We start from the raw sequence: 23405 nt of genomic DNA, 5'->3' as shown, positions 1-23405 counted from the left end.
TACAAGATAGAAGTTCCGGGTTGTCACATCATCCCCCCGTTAGAGGGAATTTCGTCCCGAGTTCAAGAATGGATTACAAATCATGAACTTGGAAAGAGATGGGGTTACTTCTGCTTCATTGAATCCTCGCGCTCCCAAGTGAATTCAGGTCCCCGCTTGGCATTCCAGCGGACCTTTACTATCAGGATGCGACTCTGCTTCGTACGTTTGACTTTCCGGTCCATGATTTCAACAGTTTCGTCCACAAAGTGTAGGCCTTCGTCTAGTGCGATCTCATTGAGAGGAATCACAAGTGTCTCGTCGGACATACATTTCTTTAGGTTTGACACGTGGAAGACGGGATGGACGTTGCTGAGTTCTCGTGGTAACTGGAGTTTGTATGCTACAGGACCGATCCTAGCAAGGATCTTGAATGGTCCAATGTACCTTGGGTTTATCTTTCCACACTTTCTGAAACGTATCATGCCTTTCTAGGGTAAGACCTTCAGAAGGACACGGTCACCAACCTGGAATTCCAAGGGTTTTCGTCTCTTATCAGCGTAACTCTTTTGTCTATCTCGTGAGGCTTTCAGTCGTTCCCGGATTTGCACGATCTTTTCAGTTGTCTCTCGGATTATTTCAGGACCAATGAGAGTGCTGTCAGGGACTTGACCCTTGGTTAGCTACATGTCACCCACTTCAGCCTAGCACAGAGGGGATCTGCACTTATGGCCATAGAGGGCTTCAAATGGCGCAGCCTTAATGCTGGTATGGTAGCTGTTGTTATAGGAAAATTCGACTAAGGGAAGGTGAGTGTCCCACGACATGCCGAAGTCGATGACACAGGCTCTCAACATATCCTCCAATGTCTGAATTGTTCTCTCACTCTGTCCATCTGTCTGTGGATGATAAGCCATGCTCATATCCAACTTAGTTCCAAGAGCCTTCTGCAGTGATTGCCAAAATCTCGAGGTAAACCTGCTATCTCGGTCGGAGATGATGGATATAGGTACCCCATGAAGGCAAACTATTTCTCGAAGGTATATTCGGGTGAGTCTCTCCATCTTGAAGTTTTCTTTGATTGGCAGGAAGTGGGCGGATTTGGTCAACCGATCGACAATTACCCAGATGGCGTCGTGCCCACTCGGAGATCTGGGTAACTTGGTGATAAAATCCATGGTGATCATTTCCCACTTCCACTCAGGTATTTCCGGCTGCTGAAGCAAACCTGAGGGCTTTTGACATTCTACTTTCACCTTGGCACAAGTCAAACACTTGCCCACGAAGGTAACAATTTCTGCATTCATGTTCGGCCACCAATAAAGTTGTTTGAGATCCAGATATATTTTATCTGAACCTGGGTGGATGGAGTATCTTGTCTTGTGAGCTTCGTTCATGACAACTTCTCTATAACCACCATACTTCGGGGTCCAGATACGGTCCATGAAATAGTAAACTCCGTCTCCTTTGACCTCTAAGTTCTTTTCCATTCCCCGCAAGGCTTCATCCGACATGTTCTCAGGTTTCAAGGCTTCCAGCTGAGCCTCTCTGATTTGCGTGGATAAATGGGAATGGGTGGTCATTGTTAGTGCCTTAACCTTATGCTCGGAATACTCCTTTCGGCTGAGGGCATCTGCTACTACGTTGGCCTTGCCGGGATGGTAGCGTATTTCGCACTCGTAGTCACTGAGTAGCTCTACCCATCCCCGCTGTCTCATGTTCAGCTCCTTCTGGTCAAAAATATGTTGAAGGATTTTATGGTCGGTGAAGATAGTGCACTTTGTTCCGTAGAGATAGTGTCTCCAAATCTTTAACGCAAAGACCACCGCTCCCAACTCTAGGTCGTGAGTCATGTAATTAACTTCGTGTGTTTTCAACTGCCTCAAGGCATAGGCGATAACCTTTCCTCGTTGCATGAGCACACAGCCTAGGCCCTGATTGGATGCATCACAATAGACAACGAAGTCTTCCGTCCCTTCGGGCAGGGACAAGATAGGTGCGCTGCATAGAGCCTGCTTCAATGTTTGAAACACAGTGTCTTGCTTGACTCCCCAAGTAAAGGTTACATCTTTCAGTGTCAGGGTAGTTAAAGGCTTAGCGATTCTGGAGAAGTTCTGGATAAACCTGCAATAGTAGCCCGCGAGACCCAAGAAATGCCGGATTTCTGTGGGTGTCTTTGGTGCAGACCAATTCTCAATCGCTTTGATTTTGGAAGGGTCCACGTGTATGCCTTCCTTGCTAACCACGTGACCAAGGAAACTTACCTTCCTGATCCAGAACTCACACTTTGAAATTTTTTGCATATAGCTTCTCCCCCCTCAATGTTTCGAGCACCTGCCTCGAGTGTTGTTTATGGTCGTTCTCGCTCCGCGAATAGACAAGTATATCGTCAATGAACACGATTACGAACTTGTCCAGGAAAGGGCGGCACACCCGATTCATCAGGTCCATGAATACTGTCGGTGCATTGGGCAGACCAAAGGGCATTACTACAAACTCGTAGTGTCTGTAGCGAGTTCGGAATGCTGTCTTGGGCACATCATTCTCGTGAACTCGCAACTGATCGTACGCTGATCTTAGATCTATCTTTGAAAAGTAACTGGCTCCCTGGAGTTGGTCGAAGAGATCGTCGATTCTGGTGAAGGGGTAATGGTTCTTGATGTTCAGCTTGTTCAATTCTCGGTAGTCAATGCACATCCGAAAGGTTCCATCTTTCTTCTTCACAAATAAGATCGGAGCTCCCCAGGGTGAGTAACTCGGCCTTATGAATCCTTTGCTGATCAACTCATTGAGCTGGTTGGATAACTCTTGCATTTCTGCTGGCGCTAAACGATAAGGAGATTTAGCTACAGGAGTAGCTCCGGGGATTAAGTCTATACGAAACTCGACTTGATACTCGACTTGATTCAGGTACCTAGGTATACTTGTATACTTTTTATAAAAATACTTATATTTTTGAAAGTATACTTTTAGTTTAGAGCACTTAGGCCCCTTAGTATTTATAGTTGTATACCATGTAAGGCTCGGTATACGTAGTTCGCTATAAACCAGGGCTCTGATACCAATCTGTCACACCCCCAAACCGGAACGGCGGAAACGTTCGGGGGTGGTTGACGTCATGTTTAGCATCACAACCAGTGTATAATAGCAATCATAGCAACACAACCAATACAATGGATACATATATGAAAAATGTTTACATCAGTTTGAAACTTGTTTTAAATACATCAAAAGTATGTAAAATATAAAAAGAAACATGACTCTTATTGCTCCGGCTTCTCAAAATCCAAGAAGTACCTGTCTACTGATTTCCTGAGAATACAAGCAGTTTTGAAAGAGTATCAGCATAAAGCTGGTGAGTTCATAAGCATTTAGTTTTGGTGGAAAATGTTCTTTGATTCTTTTGAAAAGTGTTCCTCAAGAAAATCTCATATTTTCTTATGAAAAGCATGTTTTAAAACCCATTCCTTCCATGACTTCCACATTCGTACAAGATATGCACAATCCAAGGAGTCATGGAATGAATATGAATATCTGTTAGTAGAATAATAAGCCATTAGTTTTTAGAATGCCGGTGTTATCCTGGGAAAATCCTATATTTTCCCTAAAAATAGGTTATCCGTCCTAGAGGTAGAGATGCAAGTGTAGAAATCCCTGATTACTATCAGTATATACGAAAGTAGTTTTATTACTCAAAATAAAACAATGAAGATTAGAGTCCGTAAACCAAAGTTAGTTTATACTTATTTACGAGTCGTATAACCATGCTTGATGTGACCGAGAGACCTTTACAATGTTCTTCAGGCGTTAAGCTAAATGACATTTGTTCACCTCAGGCATGCGTGCCTAACTATAGCTAGCAGTTCAGGTGTGGGATTGTCAGTCCTGAATAGATCTATTCACAAATCTCACACTCTCCCTCAAGGAGACTCTGGTTATACTAAAAGGATTTATCCATGTACACCTAAGGGTACAGTATTGAAGTAGAGCCTCACAATTCTGTATAATCTAGTTTACCAGCTAGAAACAGTATAAAACAATAAATATCCTTGAATAATTGTACTTTATACTCCTGAGAAAATATATAACATAAACTAAGTCTGCCATAGTTTATACATATTCATTCATGAAATCTGATTTGGTAAAAACTGCCTAGTTGGTTATCCCAAACTATACCCATTATAGTTTATTAGAATTGATATGGAAAATGCTTTGTAAAAACCTTTCTGAAAGCTATGAAGTTAGATTTCCAAAATAAAAGTTTCCCTTTTGCTCAACATCTTACAAAAAGGGATAAAATATCTGAATATGTTACTAAACGTGGAAATCATTGGACTGTATTAATAAGTTTAAAACTTAATAAAATACTTTGAGTTTGGCTTGTATTCCCCCCCTGAAAACATTAAAAACACGGAAAATGTGGGGGTATGAACTCACCTCGGGCGATTGAATGAAGGATCGATACGGAATGCGGGATGTTCAAGTGAAGCCTTCAACACGATTTGATCCTAATTAACATGTAATGACACATAAATGAGTCGAATGAAGGTATTTCCCTACTAGATGTGATGGAGAACCACTCTAAGAACTTGGGACTACTCGCACTAAGTGCTAGGACCTTAAAGGACTTAATGAGGGAGGTGTATGGCCACCTTAAAGGTGTATGCGGCCATGGGTGTGCGGCCCAAGGGGTGTGCGGAAGTACACTCATGATAGAGGGTGCCTTTGAGGTGTTTTCAAGGTCTATACTTGCATCCATGAAGTGTTCTAGGTGCATACTTAGTGTTAGTACAAGTTAAGGGTCTTAGAAATGCGTTTGTGGTCCTAGGGTGTGTGTGTGGTCGCATAAAGGTGTGTGATGCCGCACAAGGGAGTGTGCTACCACACACAGGAGTGTGCTGCCACACAAGGGAGTGTGCTGCCACACACAGGAGTGTGCTGTCGTACAAAGGTGTGTGTGGCCGTACACAGGGGTGTACGGTTGTACACCCTTCAAGTTTGTGTCCAAAATGCCAATTCCAAGGTGTTACAAGGCTAGGGTCATGTCCAACTCAAATATGGAAGTCAAACTCTCACTTTGGAGGGTCTTTTAGGAGTGTGAGGCCACCTTATGTGGGTGCGTGGTCGCACTCCTTCAAAGAGATGAAGAACATGACAGGAGTCGATGATTCAAGGCTTAGATCAAGTGGTTCTTCAAGCACAACAAGCTAAGGGATGGATTACTCACGTTTTTGAAGCTCTGGAGGGTTTGTGGTTGAAGAAGCTTGAGAGAAATGGTGTTGTGTGTTGCCAAGGTGTTAAAGGAATGAAAGGAAAGGGGTCTACTCTTTATATAAGAGTGGGTGTGCTACCATGAGGTGGGTGTGCAGCCGCACACCCATGTGTACAGCCGTACACTCCTCCTAAAGTTGTGTATGGCCCGATTTTGTCACTATACGACTTGCCGACTCATTCCTAACCTCAACCTTGACTATAAACCTTCTGTTAATAATGGTTTTTGGAGAAGAAAAAAACAATTTAGGAGAGAGACCATTAAAAATAGTATTGTCATTTTCAATTTAAAAAGTCATAAATCTTTTAAAATTTTAAAACATCTTCAAAAATTCACTATCCCTTATTTTTTTAAAATCTTCATTTTAAACACCTTAAAAATCACTTTAAAAATATTTATGCAATAGTCAAACATAGTTTATTGGCTTTTTTAAAGTCAATAAGTCAATAAACTATTTTAAAAAACAATCACAAACACCCTTTAAATTTACTTTTCAATTGAGAATGACTTCAAACTTTAAATTAAGTTTTGAATAATTTATTTTGGTTCCTTCTTTCAAATAGAACACTTAGATTTTTATGTTTATTTTTATTTTATTTCATTCCAGCCGAACACTAAAATACATTTTCTTTTTCCGCTTTCATTACCTTTTTTTTCTCCTATTAAGTGTTTCAGGTTAGGTATATTTCTTAGTGTGTGTTTCACACAGTTTAAATTTGAATATGGTATCATTTCATATTAGGTATACTTCCTGTTGTGTGTTTTAGTTAGTTAAGAATAAACCAGTTTAATAAATCTAAAACTTAGATAAATATTTAGTATAAAAATCACACATCATATATATATATATATATATATATATATATATATATATATATATATATATATATATATATATATATATATATATATATATAAAGAGAGAGAGAGAGAGAGAGAGAGAGAGAGAGAGAAAGAGAGAGAGAGAGAGAGGCAGGTTCAAATGTTTCTCACATCTATTGTGTGCTAGAGTGCACCAATAGGAATTTAGTATTAATTATACGTATATTAAATGCTATCCATACTTATAACTCATTTTTATGGAAACTAATTAAATTCGTCATTAATGTCAACAATAATATTCTTTCAGAATGAATTCATATCTAAAAGAATTAGAGTGTATTTCAGCAGAATGAGACGTTCTTCATATTTCATGCAACTTTATTTTATTTTAAGTGGGTGAGTCCTGAAACAAAATACGAACTCATATATAAAAACCTAGATGCGAATTTATTCTGAAAGTATATTATTGCTGACATTAATGACGGATTTAATTAGTTTTCATAAAAAGAGAATTATAATTATGGATATCATTTAATATACATATAATTATGGAAATCATTTAATATCTATATTTATTTAATTAAATAATAATTTAATTTACTAAATTTCTATTGGTGCAATCTAACACACAATAAATGTAAGAAACAAAATAACCTAGCCCTATATATGTAATGCCCGTGTTTCTAGGCTAGACATTAATATTGACATAATAGTCTAGGTTAACCTTTGTAACTCATTTTGAAGAAATGAAAAGGAATTATGTGAATATTATGTGAATTATGTGTTTTATGCTTAATTACTAGGATTTAATTAATTAAGAATAAAAATGAGCGTCGAAAATAAATATTAGATAAAGCCGACATCTATTAGGAAAGTTGCAGTGGTCGTGACAAGGATTACGGATATATAAAGAATACCGAAATCCGAGTTATAACGAAGAAGTTATGACCTGTCGAAGTTTCGTGACAAGGATTACGGATATATAAAGAATACCGAAAGCCGACATCTATTAAGAAAGTTGTAGTGGTCGTGATCTAAACGAAAGTCGTAGTGTTTGTTAAACCGAGAGTATGTATAAAAAGAATGCCCAAATCTAACTTCGTATGAAGAAGTTATGATTTTTCTAAGTTTCAGCTTAGCAGTAGACAGCTAAAAACTCGAATTTTACATCGAGTGATTTTTAGCCGACACAACCTAAACAAGAATCGAAGGTCTCGTAAATAGTAGTACAATGGTAAAAAGACAGACGAAAACGGACGTCGGATGAAGAAGTTATGAATTTTAACGGATTTCCTGTCCCGGTCTGTTAAAAATAATAATATAAAAATTAAAATCAAAATTAGCTGACGAAGTCTAAACGAAAGTTGTAGAGCGTAATTCTACCTACGCGTGCATATAAATAACGTCAAAAACGGAGCTCGTATGCGAAAGTTATGGATTTTAGAAGTTTTTGCACAAAAGTCGAGAAAATTCGCATAGTCATGCTTCGGCCACGTCACCTTCGATCCATGCGTGCCACGTGTCCGAAATTGCTGAGTCATCCGAAGCCGTGGCGCATCTGAGGAGTGACGCGTCTGCAGCCTCGTCCGAGCCTCGCACCCCCTGCCGCGTGTCCGACCTTCGCACCACCTGTCTCCCTTCCCTCTTGCTTCGAATCCGAACCTCGGACCTAGACCTCGGTCCAATCATTGGCCAGCAGCTGGACCCTCGCACGTGCGAGCCACCTGCCTTCTCTTCGGATCTGCTGCCGCGTGGAGTCCTCTCAGTCGTCCGATCAGAAGCCTCGCCCCTATAAATAGAAGGGTGCGAGACCTCCCGGTGGTACTTTGGAAAATTGCCACTTTTCACCCCTTAAACAATATTTCTTTCATTCCAACTTCCCCCAAAGCCCCGGTATTATACCAAACACCCGAAACACGTCCCGAAGTGCCCGAGAAGCCCGAGAAATTTATCTTTTCGGTTTTGAAGCCCAACCCTGGCAGAGCCCGATTTCTCAATAAAACTCCTGGTTTTATTAGAAACGATCGTTTTAGGAAACGAAGTGCTGCCCGATTATCATTAAATCAAGTGAGTATGTAGTCACTTTCACCTTACACATAGATATGAAGTATTTCCTTTAAAATATGTGCTATCTGTAATTATATTAATTGTTTATTTGAGGTGACTGTTGAATAGATGTTTTATACAAGTTTTAAATTGTATATGTATTTTATCTACAAATATGTTGGGTAAAACATGGGTAGACGAGATAGTCGATGTGTGTTAAAATGGTGAGAGGCCTCGATGTTGTTGTTGTTGTTGTTGTTGTAGTCGTCTAGCGGAATATAGATGACGACCACAGACCTTTCTAGACAGTCCAGTGGAACACTAGCAGGTTTGCAACTTGTAGGTGTTGATGAACTAAATGTTCATTGGTGTACTCCATCCCCCTCATGGTTGCCTTTAGGACATGTATGGATGAGGAGTCCCCTTAGCAGTAGTGTCCATCCCGATGATATTCCTTAGGCTAGGTCCCTTGTGATAGGTGTTTAGGGACGTAAAGTGAGGATAACGGGAATGGGTAATCAGGGTTATTGTTGATTGGTGAACTTAATAAGTTTATTATTATTGTGGGTTGAAAACCCTATATGCTCACCAGGCTCCCAACCCTGACCCACTCAGCTTTTTATTATTACAGGTAGTGGACCCCGAGCATAGTCGGAGGATGATGAGAGATTTTTGGATTATAGGCCAGTAGTTGTAAATAATTGTTGTAAGGCTTATAATGTCTTGTTTATGCTTTTGATCTGTATCGGAACATGACATCCCGAGGTTTTGATATAAAAGGAAAATATATACTTTCTTAAAGAAAGTTTTTGATAAATTTTTATCATGTTTTGTTTTGGGGACCAATTCCGCAACATCTTTTAAAAGGATTTCTCTGACTTTATTTTAAAAGCATAAATTAAATCGGTCTTTTCTGGCCGAGAAATTTGGAGATGTCACAGTTGGTATCAGAGCATTAGTTTAAGCGAACTAGGAATTTGTAGGATTTCTAGACTTAAACTTAGAATGCTAAGTGATGATTGTGCTATGAGTGTCTACCATATTTTAGACACGAGCACTAGTTTATTTTAGGAAAGATGCCTAAAATACTTTTATGTGTTAAATGATATATGTTTGCCATATATGCCATTATTTGTTCGGATCTATGGTCTATTGCCGACCGGATCTGGAAACCTTATGTGTGTAGGATTCTAAGCGTATGATTACGAGATTAGAACTAACATGTAAACGTTTTGGAGTGATAAGGGAATTGAAATATCTATCAAGGATAAAGACTTAAATTCGCCTTATTCGGTGTATAGATTTTAATGGGAAGAACCCGAAGTGGAGTGGGAAATGCAAACAGAAACCAACAACCTCAACCCCAAGTGGTGGAATAGGTGCCTATAGTAGGAGCTGCACTTGAACCCATCACCATGGCTGGAGTACGAGCCATGATTCAGACCATGATGGCTGAACAAAGGGAGGAATTGAGGCAAATGTTTCTGAACAACAGGGATGAACCTTCAGTTCCTGTTGAACAACGTGAATTAAATGACGATCGATCTGAAGAAGGAAACAATAGTAGATCTGTTGGTCATAGTGAACCGCTTGTGGTTGGGAGAAATAACCACGAGGATAGAGTGGAGAGAAATGGGTGCAAGTATAAAGACTTTATGACTTGCAAGCCATCGACCTTCACTGGAAAAGAAGATCCCGTCGGAGTAATGGATTGGATCTCGGAAATGGAATTGGCTTTCATGACTTGTGGTTGCCAAGGCAAGTTACAAACCACATTTGCAGTGCGTCAGTTCAGGGGTAGTGCTGCTCGTTGGTGGAACACTCTGGGGAAAACCTTAAGCCCTAATGAGCCACTGCAACTGACTTGGGCAGAGTTCTTGGTGCACTTCAAGCGCAAGTACTGCTCGGCCCACAATGTGCTTTAGCTAGAAAACCAATTTCTAACGTTGAAGAAGGGGAGTATGACCGTTGATGAATACACAAATATCTTCACAGACAAAATGGAGTTTGCTTTGCGTATTGTCCCAGATAAGCTGACAAAAATTGACAGATACGTAAAGGGACTTCCATGGGAGTATGCGGTGCCAGTACATCAGGCACTTACATTGGAGGCAGCTGTCTGGGCTGCCAAGTCTATTGAAGATATGATTAAGGGGAGAGCCGCCAGCAAGGTTGAAGTTGGCGAAAAGAGAAAGTTTGAAGGAACTTCAGGTTCCAATAAAAAGAACAAGTTCTCGAAGACTGGTTCGAGAAAATTCGGAGGAGGAGCCGAAGCCAAGTGGTGTGACAAGTGTAAGAAGAAACATGCTAGGAAATGCAGCCTGGAAATTACTTGTTACAAATGTGGAAAGCCTGGGCATTATGCCAATGAATGCACCTTCAATAAGAACGTCTGTTTTGGGTGCCATGAAGAAGGGTATATTTTAAGGGATTGCCCGAAGAAGAAGGATGCAACAAAGCCCAATCTTCCACCAAAGGCGAAGGCGAGAGCCTTTCAGATGACACTCGAAGCTGCGAAAGAAGAAGCCGATGTCGCTTTAGGTACCTTTCTTGTAAACGAATTGCCTGCCCAAATTTTGTTTGATTCTGGAGCCAATTACTCCTTTATTTCGCATGAATTTGGTAGAAAACTAGCTTTGCCTGTTGATAGACTACTTAATGCTTTATTAGTCGAGATTGCTAGTGGCAAGTCGAGATCTCTCATGGGAATAAGTTCCACGAGGAATTATTACCTATCGAGTTAAATGGTTTCGACATAGTTTTAGGAATGGATTGGCTTAGCGCCAATGATGCCGAAATATTGTGTAGGAAGAAGAAAGTAAAATTAAACCCGCCAGGGAAAGAGTCGTTTAAGGTGTATGGAGACAATCGCAGAGTAAACTCTAGAATCGTTTCCCTAATGAAAGCAAAGTGTTTGGTCAAGGGATGTACATCATATCTATCATTCGTGATCGATGCTAAGAAGGAAAAGAAGGAGGTGCAGAATATTCCGGTGGTGTGTGACTATCCGGAAGTCTTTCCCGAAGATCTTCGCGGATTGCCCCCTGATCGACAAGTAGAATTTCGTATCGACTTGTTACCAGGAACGACGCCAATAGCAAAAGCATCGTATCGATTAGCACCAATAGAGATGAAAGAACTTATGACACAACTTCAGAAGTTATTGGACAAAGGTTTTATTCGACCTAGTTCATCACCCTGGGGAGCCCCGGTGTTATTTGTAAAGAAAAAGGACGGGAGCATGAGAATGTGCATCGATTACAGAGAGCTGAATAAAGCTACAATAAAGAACAAGTAGTTTAATATCAAGCCAATTTAAAACTTTTTAAACAATTCAAAACCCATTAGTCATTACAAAATGTTTTCAAAATAGTTTAATATCAGAGTATCCCAGAAACAAAGTCATAAAAAGTGAGGAGCTGTACGATCACGCCTTTGCCTTGCCACGACCCCCTGATGCACCTGAAACAATAAATTGAAACTGTAAGCCCGAAAGCTTAGTGAGTTACCCCCCAAAATACTGATACACATACAGTCCATATAAACATATTATAACAAACTGAACAACATGTAATGGGTCCCCAGCTTTACAGACTGGATTACCCCCGAGCCCACAGTACGAGTCTCCCTTTAGCCCGTAACTGGAATGCTCCCGAGCCCACAGTACGAGTCTCCCTTTAGCCCGTAATCATAACCAACTGAACAACATGTAATGGGTCCCCAGCTCTACAAACTGGATTACCCCCGACCCCACAATACGAGTCTCCCTTTAGCCCGTAACTGGAATGCTCCTAAGGTCTGTTGGCTACCGCACGGAGCAGTACAACCTCAACCCATCCCACATAATCTATAACATACCACATAACCACTGAGCATGCAATAATCATATAACATCACAAGTATTCCTACAAGTCTACCTAACTGGCATAACCACTAGCATGCAATAATCATATAACATCGCAGGTAGTCCTACAGGTCTACCTAACTGACATAACCACTAGCATGCAATACTAACTCATACTCAACATCTAACACTGCTATGATAACATATTCAATGGGCCGGCCTTGGTGCCTTAGAACCCTTAGTTTAGTGAGGATAACTCACCTGGCATTGCTGAAGACACGCAGATAAAACTCCAGTTGCTGGTTGACAAATTCCCGAACTGTCAACATCAAACAATACCCAATTAATAATTGGGTACCAAGCCCAAGGTCCAACTCACACTACAAAAGCCCAAAATTCATGTAATGGGCCAAGGCCCAACATATGGCCCAATTTTCCAAATTGGGCCCAGACCTCTACATGGTCTTTCCTTAAGGCCCATCCAATTATTCCAGTCCAATTCCCATGGCCCAATATCCCATAATCATAAAGGTCCAATTATGGCCAATCTATGGCCTAATTTTCCAAATTGGGCCCAAGTCCTCACATGGGCCTTATCCTAAAACCCATACAATTATTTAGTCCATTTACTTATTCTTGGAATGCCCATTAATAGTCCAATCACAAAAACCTAATAGAAAGGCCCAACACAAAGCCCAATTCAAATTAGGGTTTCACATAAAATGATGATTAGGGTTAAGTTTCCTACTTAACCCATTAAGGACTTAATCATCTAAGGACTTAATCCATTAAGTCCATTCTTGTCGTAAGTTACTTTGCCAATGACTATTAATTATTATTTTAGGTTTAATAATTAATTCTCGTGCGTTTCCCAAGAAATTCCCACATTTAGGGTCTTATGCTCTTAGGGTTTCCAACCCAAATACTAGCCCATTTATCAATTTGTTGGGCTTTTAGGTCAATTAGGGATTTATTGGGCCTATTAGACCCACTAGAATATCATCAAGCCCATTACGGTTTTATTGGGTCCATTGGGTCGCATTGGGCCCACTAGGGTTTCTTTTGGCCCATTAGGGTTTAGTAGTCCCTTGTCCAAACATCCAAACAAGACACAAACCAAACAAGGCACACCACCACCCGACACGGCGGTCAGTGGCGGCAGGAGGCGGCAGCCACCACCTCACGGTGGTGGTGACGAATTTTCACTACTATTTCGTTTGTTACAACTTACAATACGATCCAAATAACACACACACACACCTAACGTACACAAAATCACACACACAACCACCTTCCATGGTGGCTGGTGGCAACGGAACATGGCGGCAAGCGGCGGCCACCATGACTGGCGGCCATAGTGGGTCTTTTCTTCAATCTCCGGCAGCAGCAACTCGCACATCACCCAATCACGAGCAACACAACTCGCATACCCATCCTATTTGCTCAGGAAAATGGATCCAACACCCACCCGCAGTGGGTGGCGACGACAGCAGCCCAAGAAACGGCAGCAACAGCGGTATTTAGCCGCTGGGGAACGGAGGCGGAGAGATGGCAACGATTGGCAGCATAACAGCGGCGGCGGCGGGGTTTTTTTTGGCGGTCACAGCAGCGGCAGAAGTAGCAACGACCGGTGGCAACGGCGGCTTCTTTCGGTTCTGGTCCAGCAAAACACGTCCACACACACACCACGCTACTAGAACACGAACCTACTCATTGATCTGAACCAAACCACGCACCTATATCAGCCACTCCATGGCGGCAGGCGGCGACTAGCAGGAGGCACGAGCACTCCGGTCTCGACTGACGCTATGTTGTCTCATGGTCTCGTCTGCGTCGATATCACCGGCGGCAAGGTTCGTCGGGTCTTGGCTAATCGGAAAGACAAGGAGGGGTGGTGGCGACTGGAGGGCAAGACGATAAAGTGGCGGTTGTAGGTTATTTAGGGTTAGGGTTTTGTGTTTGTTAGCAACAGATGGAGGGGAACGGGTTTTAAGTCACGTGTTCATATTTCAACCAAAATCCCATACTTACATTTCAAGCCCTTCCTCCTTTGTTCTTTTCAATTCAAATTCCAAAATTACCATTTGGCCCCTGACTCCATAAAATCCTTTCAATATAAGTCCAACAGTTACCCATTACACCCCGCCTTCTAAAATCTTTACAAAATAAGCCGCACACTTACACTTTAACCCCTAGAGTTCAAATCCTGCCATTTGACTTCCCGAAACCAACACCCCACTAATTATTATTTAATTTCTGAGCTCTAACAATATAAAATAATAATAATTACTTCCCGGGATTCCTGATTTATTATTTAATTAATCTCTTTAAAATGGGATGTTACAACTCTCCCCCACTTAAATTTGATTTCGTCCTCGAAATCGTTTCTTATCATCCTTTACACACCAACAACTTGAACTACTTGGCTACAATCCCGAGCATAACCCTAGCCTTTCCAAGGCAACCGCAGCCAACCTTCGCAGGGTTCTAAAACCTGGAAATAAACAAATCCCTCGCACTATGATCACATGTACTCAATCTGAAATCTGAATTCTTGAGATGGAATTCCTTGCAATTAACTCCCAGTTGGCCACTCAACTGATAAGAACCTGCGATTCCCACCCGATGACAGAATCACATATCCCACACTACTACCTGTAATTCTCTTTTTAACAAGAGATTAGGTACTCCTTCAAGAGAAATTCATCTTGATCACAAATTCCTATAATAACCGGCTCATAAGCCCGAACACTCATACCTGGTCCAATCAGCCTCGGGCTGGAATACCAGGCATGCCTACGACGGGTCCAGTCATCCTCGAGATAGAATACCCTCGTATCCTACGCATGTTTGGCCCAATCAACCCTCGGGTTGGAATACCAACACGCCATGTCCAATCAATCATAGGGTCCGGTCATCTTCGGGATGGAATACCCTAGATCAGAATACCACTATGTACGAAACTCGGGTCTAAACTCATAACTTGAAGTTCAAGAACCTACCCTTGTATTTCTCACAAAATCTTCTGATTCCTCCTAGCCGATTACGGCTCGCCCGGATCTCAACAACATGTCTATTCCGAAAGCGCTCAAACAGAAGAAATAGACTACTAAGATCACTAGGCCCACAGCCTATGACTGGAATACCCCTACAAGGCCCTCAGCATAGGTCTGGATTGCCTCTGAGCCCACAGCATGAGTCTGGTATGCCCTACCTGGCCCTCAGCTCATGACCGGAATGCTCCTGATAAACTATCAACCTTATCCAAAAGAAAGGCCTAACCAACGTCCTTCACAACACCAACCAGCGCCACAATGCTGAAATCCCACTACACACGATCCACCCATAGAACAAGTTGCTATCCAAGCAAAATCCTACAAACCTTGGGTCGCACATGACCCTAAAATAGAATGATAGTCGAACTCTAGATCCAATGGCAGACTATAACCCGGACCTGATCACACGTATGCCGAACCGACTCTATTGACACCTTGAATACCCACAGATACACATGAAGAATCACTGCCATGCATATGATTGGGAATCCCTAACTCCATACTTACTCACCACAAAGCCCATACTCGATCGAGACTGATCCCCTTCTACTAATACCAACCCAAAGACTTAGGAAATATAAGCACACTACACAACGAAGTTGGTGACGCGTTCCTAGCTTTTCAACGATCGCCTCTTGAATTCCTTTGGAGAATTCCCACTTCCTGAGAGGTCCACCGATTAACGCCGGTCCGACCCTTCTTGAACCTACAATATGAACAACAACAGACGAAACTTTCGATGGCTGACGCTTAACCTGAGAATTCCCAATTTTGCTATCAAGTACCGAGATGACACGGTTCACACGCTGGGGAGTTTTACTGAACTCCCAACTCACACAACCTCAAACCGATCAGCCACTTGAGTTATCTTCCTTTCTGACAACGATGCGAAACTTATCCCACTTTCAAAACCGCTTATGCTTCTGAATCTCATGATAATTCTCCCCCACTTAGAACACTAACCACACCCACTGGTGTGGAACCCGACATCACCTAGCCGACAGTCCCTGATACTTGAATGATCCCCCACTCGAATCCTGAAGTCCAAAGATAGATGCTCTACTAATACTTCAGCAACAAGCTATTTCCCTTGGCGTTCTCATACGCTAATCAATAACGATTACTAACACCACTGAATCCTGACAATGTCGAATAACCATCCTATGGAACTCTGTCCGCAACCTCCCACATAATACCCTTCTTCCCAAGTGCTCCAAACAATCTCTCGCTCTCGAGCTTTAGAAATCATATCATTTAGTGTTTCGCACCCTGACTCACTCACCAGCTCATTCCTCCACAGTTGAACTGCAGTAGCTGAAACAACCTTTGCCCCAAACCGGGCTACAACTTCTCCCCAGACATAGTCTACAATCCCAAGAGTGCAATAGATCACACAATCAATCCATACCATCCGATACAAGAGATCCAAGGCGAACTGGACCTCCAAATACTTATGCCACATCGACCTACCCGCGCTTACCAGCGCTGATCTACTGTCGCCAATCCCGGTGACCAACTGACCCCGAGCTGGAATACAACCTGATCCTGGGTCACAAACCTGCTCAATCCTTTGAGCTCGTAAACTGAAAGGGCGCAATCCTTGCCCTAGAAGACGACATTCCAATCCTATCAATTAACCATTCTAATTCCAGCTGCATAACTCTAACTGAACATAATCATTACTCCTTTCCGGAGTCCCCGCGACTCACATTCTGGCCTCGAGCAAACCCCCGAAGCCTCAAATCTAGAAACTCATGTGCTAGACTCTCCCGCTTAACCTACGGAATGTAACAAGTACAGAACATCTCCCTGATCCCAGGTAACTGCAGCCCTCTGCTCATCAGAACATGTCCCAATAACAAGTCCCGGTACTGGAAAGCTCGACCAACTCCTACCCCTACCGTCGTTATAGCTGTTGAAGCTGTTGCGGCAGCCGTCTTAGCAATAGCTGCATACCATTCATCGAAGTACTCAACCATGGCAGTCTTTATAGAACCAAACATCTCCAGAATCTGACCCCGGACAAATCTCGATCACCTCCTCCCGGATAATCTCACCGACATGATCCATTGACAATGCAGCTCCGGAATCTAGCCCATTTAACAATTTGTTGGGCTTTTAGGTCAATTAGGGATTTATTGGGCCTATTAGACCCACTAGAATATCATCAAGCCCATTAGGGTTTTATTGGGTCCATTGGGTCTCATTGGGCCTACTAGGTTTTCTTTTGGCCCATTAGGGTTTAGTAGTCCCTCGTCCAAACGTCCAAACGAGACACAAACCAAACAAGGCACACCGCCACCCGACACGGCGGTCGGTGGCGGTAGGAGGCGGCAGCCACCACCTCACGGTGGTGGTGACGGATTTTCACTACTATTTTGTTTGGTTACAACTTACAATATGATCCAAATAACACACACACACAGCTAACGTACACAAAATCACACACACAACCACCTTCCATGGTGGCTGGTGGCGACGGAACATGGCGGCAAGCGGCGGCCACCATGGCTGGCGGCCATAGTGGGTCTTTTCTTCAATCTCCGGCAGCAGCAACTCGCACATCACCCAATCACGAGCAACACAACTCGCATACCCATCCTATTTGCTCAGGAAAATGGATCCAACACCCACCCGCAGTGGGTGGCGATGATAACAGCCCAAGAAACGGCAGCAGCAGCGGTGATTAGCCGCTGGGGAACGGAGGCGGAGAGATGGCAACGATTGGCAGCATAACAGCGGCGGCGGCGGGGGTTTTTTTTGGCGGTCACAGCAGCGGCAGAAGTAGCAACGACCAGTGGCAGCGGCGGCTTCTTTCGGTTCTGGTCCAGCAAAACATGTCCACACACACACCACGCTACTGGAACACGAACCTACTCATTGATCTAAACCAAACCACACACCTATATCAGCCACTCCATGGCGGCAGGCGGCGACAAGCAGCAGGCACGAGCACTCCGGTCTCGACTGACGTTATGTTGTCTCACGGTCTCGTCTGCGTCGATATCACCAGCGGCAAGGTTCGTCGGGTCTTGGCTAATCGGAAAGACAAGGAGGGGTGGTGGCGGCTGGAGGGCAAGACGATAAGGTGGCGGCTGTAGGTTATTTAGGGTTAGGGTTTTGTGTTTGTTAGCAACAGATGGAGGGGAACGGGTTTTAAGTCCCGTGTTCATATTTCAAACAAAATCCCATACTTACATTTCCAGCCCCTCCTCCTTTGTTCTTTTCAATTCAAATCCTAAAATTACCATTTGGCCCCTGACTCCATAAAATCCTTTCAATATAAGTCGAACAGTTACCCATTACACCCTGCCTTCTAAAATTTTTACAAAATAAGCCTCACACTTACACTTTAACCCCTGGAGTTCAAATCCTGTCATTTGACTTCCCGAAACCAACACCCCACTAATTATTATTTAATTTCTGAGCTCTAACAATATAAAATAATAATAATTACTTCCTGGGGTTCCTGATTTATTATTTAATTAATCTCTTTAAAATGGGATGTTACAATATCGAAAAGATTGCGTTCAGAACAAGATATGGACACTATGAGTTCTTGGTTATGTCGTTCGGACTAACCAATGCTCCAGCAGCTTTCATGGATTTGATGAACAGGGTTTGTAAACCATACCTTGATAAATCCGTGATAGTGTTCATAGATGATATCTTGATTTACTCAAAAATCAAGCAGGAGCATGACAAGAATCTGCATGAAGTGCTAGAAGTTCTGAAAAAGGAGAACCTGTATGCAAAGTTCTCCAAATGTGAATTTTGGATTCAAGAAGTCCAATTTTTAGGTCATGTGGTTAACCAAGAAGGAATAATGGTTGACCCAGCAAAGATCGAAGCTGTGATGAAGTGGGAACAACCAAAAAGTCCTATAAAGATTCGAAGCTTTTTAGGATTAGCCGGATATTATCGAAGATTTATCCAAGGCTTTACTTCGATCTCTACTCCATTAAAAGCTTTAACCCACAAAGGAGCTACTTATACTTGGAATGAGAAGCATAAGGAAACTTTTGAGAAGTTAAAGAAGAAATTGTGTGAAGCACCGATTCTTTCGTTACTTGAAGGAGTTGATGACTTTGCAGTTTATAGTGATGACTCTGGAGTTGGGTTAGGTTGTGTTCTGACCCAAAGGGATAAAGTGATAGCGTATGCATCGAGGCAATTGAAAGAGCATGAAAAGAACTACCCCACTCATGATCTGGAGTTGGCAACGATAGTATTCGCCTTAAAGATATGGAGGCACTATCCTTATGGTACTAAATGCAAACTTTTCACTGATCATAAGAGTCTTCAATATCTCTTTAATCAGAAGGAATTGAACATGAGGCAACGACGCTGGCTAGAGTTACTCAAGGACTACGACTGTGAGATACTTTACCACCCTGGTAAAGCAAATGTTGTTGCTGATGCTCTCAGTCGGAAGGTAAATCTTGAAAAGAAAAGGCCAAGAGCGTTGAAAATTGAAGTTTTCTCGACAACTGTGGAAAGTATAAAGAAAGCTCAAGAGGTAGCTTTAGAGAAAAATGACCGAAAGGAGGAACGTTTGGCTAAAACGTTAGTGTTTGATACAAACGGTCAAGGACTGAAGGTATTCAAAGATAGGTTTTGGGTACCTAAGACGGGAGGAGTAAGAGATCTTCTGATGGAAGAAGCTCACAAGACCATGTACTCGATTCATCCCGGCAGTACAAAAATGTATATGGATCTAAAACCCTATTACTAGTGGCCGACGATGAAGCTCGATGTTGCTAAGTATGTGGCCGAGTGTGTAACATGTGCTAGGGTTAAGGCACAACATCAGAAACCGTATGGGAGTTTGAAACCTTTACCTGTACCCATGGGTAAATGGGAAGACATCACCATGGATTTTGTGACTAAACTGCCCAGAACAAGGAACGGTCACGACATGATTTGGGTGGTCGTTGATCGCTTCACTAAGAGTGCGCATTTCATAGCAGCCAACGAGAAATGGTCTATGGATAAACTTGCGAATTCTTACGTGAAGGAAATTGTGAGGCTTCACGGTGTTCCGTTAACGATTGTATCCGATCGTGACAGCCGTTTACCTCAAGGTTTTGGAGGAGTCTACAAGAGGAATTGGGTACCAAGTTGTGTTTGAGTACAGCTTACCATCCGCAAACTGATGGTCAAAGCGAACGAACAATTCAAACGTTGGAGGATATGCTGAGAGCATGTACCCTGGAATTCCAAGGTAACTTGGATGAACACTTACCTCTAGTAGAATTTTCCTATAATAATAGTTTCCACTCGAGCATCAAGATGGCACCTTATCACGTTTTGTATGGAGAAAAGTGTCGAACACCGTCATGTTGGCTGGAGGATGGGGAAAAGCAGTTTATGGGACCCGAAACAGTCCATCAGACTGCTGAAAAGTTGAAAGTGATTAGGGAAATGATGTTAGCAGCTCAAGATCGATAAAAGAGTTATGCTGGCAAGAAAAGACAACCAATATCATTCGAAGTTGGAGATTCGGTTTTACTTAAAGTCTCGCCGTGGAAGGGACTTATAAGATTTGGTAAAAGGGGAAAATTGAGTCCAAGGTTTATTGGACCGTTTAAAGTTCTTCAGAGGATCGGGAATCAAGCTTACAAACTAGAATTACCGGAAGAACTAGAGGGTATTCATAACACCTTTCATGTGTGTTATTTGAGAATGTTCACGGGAGATGTGCCCAACATAATTCCCATTTCTGAATTAAGGTTGGATGAAAACAAGAGGTTAATTGAAGAACCTGAGGCAATCGTTGACCGTAAGCCTAAGAAGTTGCGACGCAAGATGGTCGATTTAGTGCTTGTGCATTGGAAACATACGAATGGGCCAAATCTCACCTGGGAAACGGAGAGTGACATGATGAGTCACTACCCGCAGTTATTTGTTGATGTGTGATTCCGGGGACGGAATCATCCTAAGGGGGAGAGAATTGTAACGCTCGTGTTTCTAGGCTAGGCATTAATATTGACATAATAGTCTAGGTTAACCTTTGTAACTCATTTTGAAGAAATGAAAAGGAATTATGTGAATATTATGTGAATTACGTGTTTTATGCTAAATTACTAGGATTTAATTAATTAAGAATAAAAATGAGCGTCGAAAATAAATATTAGATAAAGCCGATATCTATTAAGAAAGTTGTAGTGGTCGTGACAAGGATTACGGATATATAAAGAATACCGATATCCGAGTTATAACGAAGAAGTTATGACCTGTCGAAGTTTCGCGACAAAACCGGCACGGTGCCGAATGACGTAAAGAGTGAGTTTTTGATAAACTACTTTTTAGCCTTAGTGATCTAAACGAAAGTCGTAGTGTTTGTTAAACCGAGAGTATGTATAAAAAGAACGCCCAAATCTGACTTCGTATGAGGAAGTTATGATTTTTCTAAGTTTCAGCTTACCAGTAGACAACTAAAAACTCGAATTTTAGATCGAGTGATTTTTAGCCGACACAACCTAAACGAGAATCGAAGGTCTCGTAAATAGTAGTACAACGGTAATAAGACAGACGAAAACGGACGTCAGATGAAGAAGTTATGATTTTTTTAACGGATTTCCTGTCCCGATCTGTTAAAAATAATAATATAAAAATTAAAGTCAAAATTAGCTGACAAAGTCTAAACGAAAGTTGTAGAGCGTAATTCTACCTACGCGTGAATATAAAGAACGTCAAAAACGGAGCTCGTATGCGAAAGTTATGGATTTTAGAAGTTTTTGCACAAAAATCGAGAAAATTCGCATAGTCATGCTTCGGCCACGTCACCTTCGCTCCATGCGTGCCACGTGTCCGAAATTGCTGAGTCATCCGAAGCTGTGGCGAATCCGAGGAGTGACGCATGTGCAGCCTCGTCTGAGCCTCGCACCCCCTGCCGCGTGTCCGACCTTCGCACCACATGTCTCCCTTCCCTCTTGCTTCGGATCCGAACCTCGGACCTAGACCTCGGTCCAATCAGCGGCCAGCAGCTGGACCCTCGCACGTGCGAGCCACCTGCCTTCTCTTCGGATCTGCTGCCGCTTGGAGTCCTCTCAGCCGTCCGATCAGAAGCCTCGCCCCTATAAATAGAAGGGTGCGAGACCTCCCGTTGGTACTTTGGAAAATTGCCACTTTTCACCCCTTAAACAATATTTCTTTCATTCCAACTTCCCCCAAAGCCCCGGTATTATACCAAACACCCGAAACACGTCCCGAAGTTCCCGAGAAGCCCGAGAAATTTATCTTTTCGGTTTTCAAGCCCAACCCTCGCAGAGCCCGTTTTCTCATTAAAACTCTCAGTTTTATTATAAACGATCGTTTTAGGAAACGAAGTGCTGCCCGATTATCATTAAATCAAGTGAGTGTGTAGTCACTTTCACCTTACACATAGATATTAAGTATTTCCTTTAAAATATGTGCTATGTGTAATTATATTAATTGTTTATTTGAGGTGACTGTTGAATAGATGTTTTGTACACGTTTTAAAATGTATATGTATTTTATCTACAAATATGTTGGGTAAAACATGGGTAGACGAAATAGTCGATGTGTGTTAAAATGGTGAGAGACCCCGATGTTGTTGTTGTTGTTATAGTCATCTAGCGGAGTATAGATGACGACGACGGACCTTTGTAGACAGTCCCGTGGCACACTAGCAGGTTCGCAACTTGTAGGTGTTGGTGAACTAAATGTTCATTGGCGTACTCCATCCCCCTCATGGTTGCCTTTAGGACATGTATGGATGAGGAGTCCCCTTAGCAGTAGTGTCCATCCCGATAATATTCCTTAGGCTAGGTCCCTTGTGATAGGTGTTTAGGGACGTAAAGTGAGGATAACGGGAATGGGTAATCAGGGTTATTGTTGATTGGTGAACTTAATAAGTTTATTATTATTGTGGGTTGAAAACCCTATATGCTCACCAGGCTCCCAAGCCTGACCCACTCAAATTTTTATTATTACAGGTAGTGGACCCCGAGCATAGTCGGAGGATGATGAGAGATTTTTGGATTATAGGCCAGTAGTTGTAAATAATTGTTGTAAGGCTTATAATGTCTTGTTTATGCTTTTGATCTGTATCGGAACATGACATCCTAATTTGATATAAAAGGAAAATATATACTTTCTTAAAGAATGGTTTTGATAAATTTTTATCATGTTTTGTTTTGGGGACCAATTCCGCAACATCTTTTAAAAGGATTTATCTGACTTTATTTTAAAAGCATAAATTAAATCGGTCTTTTCTGACCAAAAAAATTGGGGATGTCACAATATATATATATATATATATATATATATATATATATATATATATATATATATATATATATATATATACCCCGATCTATTGGTAAAGTTTAACTGCCTTAGGCCACATTAGTTTTTCAAA

This window comes from Lactuca virosa, chromosome 5, assembly GCF_052849685.1.
Source record: "Lactuca virosa cultivar CGN04683 chromosome 5, Lactuca_virosa_CGN04683_v6, whole genome shotgun sequence".
NCBI classification, from domain to species: domain Eukaryota; kingdom Viridiplantae; phylum Streptophyta; class Magnoliopsida; order Asterales; family Asteraceae; genus Lactuca; species Lactuca virosa.
This window is presented reverse-complemented; position numbering follows the sequence as displayed.